The following is a 7,896-nucleotide window of genomic DNA, read 5'->3' as shown; positions in this document are numbered from 1 at the left end:
ATACTTCCTTGCTTTCAGGATATAAAAGACACTTTAGACCTGGTCAAGTCAGGATACTTCACAGCACAGGCATCAACCTGTGCGGCTCCTCTGAAGTGCTCAACATCTCAGGCAGACTCAAATCCAACTACAAGAAATTTTCTGAGAAAACAAAATGAGAGATTCTAAGCTCATGTATAGTTATCTATGTGCCATTTGGGGGATGTTTTGAATACGAGTCATATATCTCCTCCTACAATTCAACTTTGATTACATTTGAGCAGTTACTCCAAGTTCTGAACTTTATTTTAAAGTATCATTTCTTTTTTGCATATATTTCATCCTTCATTTCTTCTCTTATGATTTATCACTAAATTTGTTGTTGGTAGCTTTTTTTATCAATACTCTGAGTAGGTTTCAAGAGTTTCCTTTTTGAAGCCTTAATGCCTAGGAAAAGATAAGCAATAGCAATAATAATAATAATAATAATAATAACAACACATGCATATAATGTATGCATGTATATATTCAATGTTATAGAACTTACAAAGCACTTTTTACACATATTATCTCATTTAATTCTAAATACAATGATAACATCCAACTATTCTTCTCTTCCTCCTGTTTATCAAGAAGTGGGCATTGTGGTAAGAGCTCCTCTTGCAATGTCTCTAGAGAGGAAAGGGTCAAGAAAGAAAGGCAATTAGAAAATATATTTTGATATACAGAGGGGATCTTGAAGGGTAGTTGAACAAACACTATACTAAGCATAAAGAATGCCCACTGTGCTGTTTATTTCTGCTTATCTGGCTTTGGGTCAGTGAGAATCTCTTTGCATCTCAGTTTGTTCATATGCAAAATTAAATTAACACACACCTACCCTAACTCACTCACAAAATTACTCTGAAAAGCAAATTAGATAATATTTGAGAAAATATTTTGTGGTTTGCCAAATGAAGAACAAATACTTTCATTGATTTTTTTCTTTCATTTGACTTTTGCCAACATGTGTAGCATTGACCTAAACCAAAGCCTCAGTCTATTGAAGAATGGAAAAGATAAACATTTTTAGAACTGTATATGCATGTTCTAATAGTCTCTTGGCAATTTTACTTTTCTAATAATCAGTACATATGGGTGTTTGTCTAGCAGCCAGATACCTGAATTATAATCCAGTGAGAGCTGAGCTCACAGGAAACCAAAGTCTTAAAGGATCTTTCACAAATCAGGGATTTTTTTCTTTTCTCAAGGTCAAGTCTACAGACGACTTGCATACAAATCAAATGGCATTATTAAACACATGCCTGATTTCTGTATCATGCTTTTATCTATTGAATCAGAAGTTCCAGGGTAGGGCTCAGAAATCTGCCTTCTTTGGAGGGCGCACCAGCTGAGACTTAGGTCCACTGCAAGAACCCAGAACTTAACTGGCTGAAGTTCGTGAGTTGTAAGAGAACATTTGTTCTTTAGTTCTTTCTAGCAGTAACAAGATACCTCTATCAACATTCTATTAAAAACAGATATGTGTAGTTATGTGAAATAAAAGCAACACTCCATTGGTGTGCAAAATTCGACTTCACTTTCTCGAAAGCACTTTGAAGTACTGTTTTCTCAGCTTTCTCTAATGGGATGGTGCACTTGTAGGAAAACTTAGGAAAGAGTATTCTATTCCAGTGTTATTTCTGGCCTCTGCTCAAGTAACAAACAATCTTATAAGCAGTTAAATTGATAACCAACCAGAAACTCTCCAAGTTAGGAGGCCTCAGCTCATTTTAAGCCATATTAAAATTCTCAAGGTGTTAGCAGTCTGTATTTTATGTTAAAATAAAAAGGTTGAGGTTTTGCCTCTGACATTCAGTGAATATAAAATAATGTAATGCTATTTCAAAGGCTATAGGTCTATCATCAATCAGCTTCATGGAACACAGAACTAAAAAAGATAAATTAATATTTATTCAGCATGCATTTACTGAACAACAGCTATGTCCATTGCACTGGTCTAAGTCTAGGGCTAAGGGAATACATAAAACAAAGGTTCCTTAGCACTTATATTCTGTCAAGAAGGGCAGAAAATAAAGAAAAAGCTAATAGTTAATATTGCTCACATATCAAATGGTATATTAGAAGGTGATAACAATGCAAAATCGTTTACTCTGAACCTACTATGCTGAATTTTAAAACCAGAAAACGATCCACTTAATCACACACATGTATGGTCACCTTCACAGTATACTCAGCATATATAGTTATGATTGATTTCTTTTTCCCTGGGGCACAATCCTGTCTCTTTCTTTCACAACTGTGTCCTATATAATGATGCTCAGGAAAGCAGCCAATCGGCAGATTTGTTTTCTGTTCCCTTTTAGTATTTCTAACTCAGGCAACCAAACCAGTTTGAACTGGATAGAGCATCAGAGCCTTCTCTGAACTCCAATCAGAGTCTATGGCTATTCAGTTAACTTCTAGACTATAAACTAATACCCACATGTACCAGCCAAAACAATGTTTTTTTGCCCCTCTGTTGTGTTATTCATATTTAGAGTTGTAATATGACCCCATCTGAAAGCTCTGTTGCAGATATTTCTTGGAAAAAAAACATGTAGTTTATCTGTGCTTATGAAGTCTTAGTTCGTTTCTTTTGGCCGCCGAGGATGGGGGGTGAGGGGGTGTAATAAAACAAAACCAAAATAACCTACCAACAGCTATATGTTTTTCTTGCATAACCTGTCATCACTTCAGACCAAAGTGGGAAGCCATGTTTTTGTTTTTGTTTTTCCCACACAAATATATCAGCAGGAGAGAGAATGTTGTTATTCTGACAAGAATTAGTTTAATGAATGTGTTTTTGGTTTGATTTAATTTTTCATAGTTGACTTTTTCTGCTTATAAAAAAGTTGTCTCTGGGGAGAAAAACATGCAGAAGTTAAATCTCATATAGGTTACCTAATTACCTACAAATTGCAGCCTTCGGCAATTTTTAATAAAAGAACACCATCCGCTCCGTGCTTAACTGTAAAAACGGATCCCATTTTCGTAATATTAATGTTATTCCACTGCACTTTGCTATTAGAGAAAATCCCAGAAGCAAACACAGTCCAAATTGTAGAGCAGCTGTGTAGAAGTAGCTTCGAATCACAATTAAACGTGAATGAGAAAAATAAATCAAAGAAGAAACTGACTTAGAGATATCGGTTTTCAAGCTAGGCAAATATCAGTAGATCTGCAAGAGAAGTTGCACAGCAGCTAAGAGAGTGACAGTAAAGCCCACTGTGGCTGGGAACACTTGGATGTACCAGCAGCACAGGAACTTTGTTTCGAAATCCAGATTACATATTTGAGACTGCCAGTGTTCTCGACTTTAAGTCCTTGGCAGAGATGTGAGCTGAGTGTGCACATCGCATAGAAGGATGGCAGCAAATAGCCTCTGGTCAAGCAGCTCACCTCCCAGCAGCAGACAGAGCTGCTTCGAAGGGCATATCATAGGGGGTGCCAACGCAGGCAGCATGATGCGAAAGAGGGAAAGGGCTGAAGTTTCTGGGTTTGTTTTTGTTTTGTTTTTTGTTTTTGTTTTTGTCATTGTTACATGTATTTTTAAATATAAAGTGAATATTTGAAAGTTTATGGGAGCTGGATTTTCAGCTGAAGTCTCATTATTATGAAATGATGTGCTGGCAATCAATGTTGTCCTTATCCTGTGACCCTCAGAAACCTAAACTAGGCTAAAAATCATCACTTGGCAAAGGTCTCATGTACCACTCTTCTCTGAGCCCTTCTTTTGTCCCGAGGCTGCTTTGTCAGACACTCCACCATCAAGCACTGCTTTTAGGGAGAAGAGGTGCTTCACCTTGAAGAAGGAACAGCTGAAGGAAAGGACAGCTCAGAGGGCAATTGGATGTCTGAGCTGCTTTGGAACCATGCCTCAGGGCCTTAAATCTGCAACTTTACATGTAGAAAAGAGGAGACTGCTTTAAACTAAGTACCGTTTGCTTGCTATTACATTATCTGAGTCCAGAAAAAAAAATCACTGCTTTCATCAGCTACTTAGTTCTAACATGTTACTTTAATGATAAAGCCATACCCTGTGACTGTTTCAAAAAAGTTTTGTTTACCCCACATGCAGAAGGCTCAAGTTTCAGAATCAGAACAGTTGGTGTGACTCTTACAAGGTAGCTTCTCTACATGAATATACTTATCTTCTGTTTGACAAAGAGTCTGTCCCAGTCTGAAATGCTAAACATGTGTCACACTGGAAGAAATTGTTTACAGTCATCTTTTTCTGAGTATCATTTAAAAGAAAATGATTGCCATTATTTTAAGAGAAAAACTAGGAAATAGAAAATTTTTTCACACTGAGCCGTGGCGTATTTTTCAAATGTACTTTTACACCTCACATTTAGGAGTGATGCAAGTTTCTTCACCTGACTGTTTATAGCCCTGGTTTGTGCCCTAGATGTTTTTATCTCATCTATCCAGACAGTTCAAATCAGGAATGAGGTGCATTCGAGCTGGGCTTCTACTCTGCCAAGAGGATAATCCCCTAATGACCATCAGCATTTTCATCCAAGCGAGTTTGACCTTTCAGAAGCAGAGGTTGCTTTAAGTTTGCACAAAATAACCTTGGGGACAAATAAAACCCAAGTGTGGGGTGTCGTCATTGCCTGCAGTCCCTATCTTTCCTTCCTTTCCTAATGCGGACATTGCAAACACAGCAATTCTTCAAAGCGGCGTTTAATTCCAAAAACATTTGGAGTTAGGGCATCATTTGCATAATTCTATTAAAAGGCTTATACCTCAGCTTTGAAAAACATTTGAGAAAATGTGATTTTGGGGGCAAAGAAAGACTTATCTTTTGGCCCAGAAGGTGCCTCATGGAACTAAGCTCGTTAGTGTTAGGAGTGCATGGTAAGCACCAAAAACTGAAAAAATAGAGAAACTTAAAGGGCTTCTTTGATCTGTGGTCAAGTCCCCAATGGTCTGAAGTTTAAGATAGAGATGGATTTCCTGTTTCTTTCACTGTATTGAAAACTTAAAAATTGGAATCTTATTATAGTGATGGGAAACACAGGTGTATTTCTGTAGATTTTGCTCCTTTCAGTTGAGGAAGTTCATATTGTGTCATTACAGACTTGAGAAGATCTTTCATAAATCAAATGACTCTGTCATCACGTCTATTTTGATCATATGATGCTGCCATTATTCACAGGTTGACAGCAGTCTGGCATACGTTTTTTATATTCAGCATCTAAGACTGTACTGAAGGAAGGAACTAAACACCTTCAACAGTGTAAATGATATAAAACCAACTGCAATTAAAATGTCTTCTAGCTCTCCGCCCCTCCCGTTTGACAGACTGCTGTGTCCTCCTGCGCAGTGCCAGCTGCGCCCCTGAGATGCAATGGTGAAGGTCGGAGTGAACGGATTTGACCATATTGGGCGCTTGGTCACCAGGGCTGCTTTTAACTCCAGCAAAGTGGATATTGTCGCCATCCATGATCCCTTCATTGACCTCAACTACATGGTCTACATGTTCCAGTATGATTCCACCCATGGCAAGTTCAAAGGCACGGTCAAGACTGAGAATGGGAAGCTTCTCATCAATGGAATACCCATCACCATCTTCCAGGAGCAAGATCCCACCAACATCAAATGGGGCAATGCTGGTGCTAAATATGTTGTGGAGTCCACTGGTGTCTTCACTACGTTGGAGAAGGTTGGGGCTCACTTGAAGGGTGGAGCCAAGTGGGTCATCATTTCTACCCCTTCTGCGGATGCCCCCATGTTTGTGATGGGTGTGAACCATGAGAAGTATGACAACTCCCTCAAGATTGTCAGTAATGCCTCTTGCACCACCAACTGCTTGGTCCCCTTGGCCAAGGTCATCCATGACAACTTTGGCATCATAGAAAGACTCATGACCACAGTCCACACTATCACTGCCACCCAGAAGACCATGGATGGCCCCTCTAGTAAACTGTGGCATGATGGCCGAAGGGCTGCCCAGAACATCATCGCTTCTATTAGTGCTGCCGAGGCTGTGGGCAAGGTCATCCCTAAGCTGAATGGGAAGCTTACTGGCATGGCCTTCCATGTTCCTACCCTCAATATGGCAGTTGTGGATCTGACCTGCCACCTGGAGAAAGCTGTCAAATACGATGACATCAAGAAAGTGGTGAAGCAGGCGTCAGGGGGTCCCCTCAAGGGCATCCTGGGCTATACTGAGGGCCAGGTTGTTTCCTGCAACTCTAACAGTGATACAGTCTTCCACCTTCGATGCTGGAACTGGCATTGCCCTCAATGACCACTTTGTCAAGCTCATTTCCTGGTATGACAATGAATTTGGCTACAGCAACAGGGTGGTAGACTTATGTTCCACATGCCCTCCAAGGAGTAAGAACTCCCTGGACCACCAGCCCCAGTGTGAGAAAAAGGCCCTCAGCTCCTGAGGAGTCCTTGCCCAAATCGATCCCCCAACACATTGAGAATTTCCTGACCTCCAGGTTCCATCCTAGACCCCCTGAAGAAGGGGAGGGGCTTAGGGAACCCTATGTTGTCGTGCACCATCAATAAAGTTCACTGTACCCGGCCAAAAAAAAAAAAAAAAAAAACCTCCTGGTGTATGAAGCACAGGTCTCCATTAAGCCAGCTGCTGCTCCAGGATCTGAGGGCTGCTTGTCCAGATGATGGCATGCTGTTAGAAAAGGTGTGTGAAGACCGTACCTGTACTGTTTCTGAAGAGTACCTGCAGCCTTCAGAAGCAATCATTCTAGAACTTTCCAGACCCTTAAGCCTACTCTCCTTTATCAGACCATGTCTCATCCAGAACATACTGGAGACCTACTCTGGGGACCTACCCTGACCTGTATCTTCATTTTCATTCCTTATTCACCTGAACCGTTGCCAGCATCAGAATAAGACTTTTAGAGCCTTTAGCTCTTAAGTGTATAAACAAAAATACAATTTTATTTTTTGAAATAACATAAAATTTATAAGTATGCTGATACCAGAACAATTTTCTTTTTCTAGATGGTTTCTTGATTATAAAATTCTGGGCGAATTTGTTACAGCGAAAGTTTCCTGATATTTATTTATGCCTATAGGGTAATCCAGCAGTGACGGTTATGATAACATTGACTCAGATTTGTCTCCCACAATCTTCTTTGGCACCAGCATAGCAAGGTGTCTCAGACTTGCTTTTCAATACTGATGATTTTACTGAACTCTAATTATATTTCACATCTAATTTAAAGCATTTCCAGATGGTTTTGTGATTCTCTTTATCTAACCGACATCAGTTTACATTCTTCTTTGCTGACAAATGACTTTTCTTACATGTTTTTCCCCCATTTTGCTATCTGACTCCAAATTACGTTAAATCTATCTTTAACTTATTTAGATAAATAACATTTAGGAAAGTATATATGTCATTTAAAAAAAGCAATTAATATTTAACTGGTAATGGTTCTGGAAAATTACATATGTCTGGCTATCCATACATAAATGTATATGTAGTGTTTTGGTACATATGTATAAAAAATTAATATGCTGAAAATTATTTAGACAGAAATAGAACCGTGTTAACTAGAGTTGCCTTTTTAGGATTGATGCCTGAGAATTATGTTCTTATTATGTAACACATAAGCGAAGTTATGTTACTGCACCTGACACAGGGCAAAAATTTATAATGTCCAGCCAAAATTGCCACCTGGGGACACAGAGAACAAAGAAACAAAAAGTTCTAATCAGATTAGAGTTTAATGAACCAGTCTCAAGCCAGTTGTGAACTCACTAATGCCAAACCATTCCAGTGACTAAACAGTGGAACAAAACTTGGAGAACAAAAGGTCTTCTCAGTTATTTGCATTCTTTTGGTAGCTGTAGTTACCAGATATTTTTCATTGTCTATTACGGCTTGTCCCA

General features: G+C 39.1%; 1 pseudogene; it reads left to right on the top strand.

The window, feature by feature from the left end:
• Nucleotides 1-5,374: 5,374 nt before the first annotated feature.
• On the top strand, nt 5,375-6,370 carry LOC102891466 (annotated as a pseudogene).
• The last annotated feature ends 1,526 nt before the right edge of the window (nt 6,371-7,896 follow it).

Source organism: Pteropus alecto, unplaced genomic scaffold, assembly GCF_000325575.1.
Source record: "Pteropus alecto unplaced genomic scaffold, ASM32557v1 scaffold185, whole genome shotgun sequence".
Classification (NCBI taxonomy): domain Eukaryota; kingdom Metazoa; phylum Chordata; class Mammalia; order Chiroptera; family Pteropodidae; genus Pteropus; species Pteropus alecto.
Note: the sequence above shows the minus strand (reverse complement) of the source record. Positions and strands in the feature narration are given on the sequence as shown.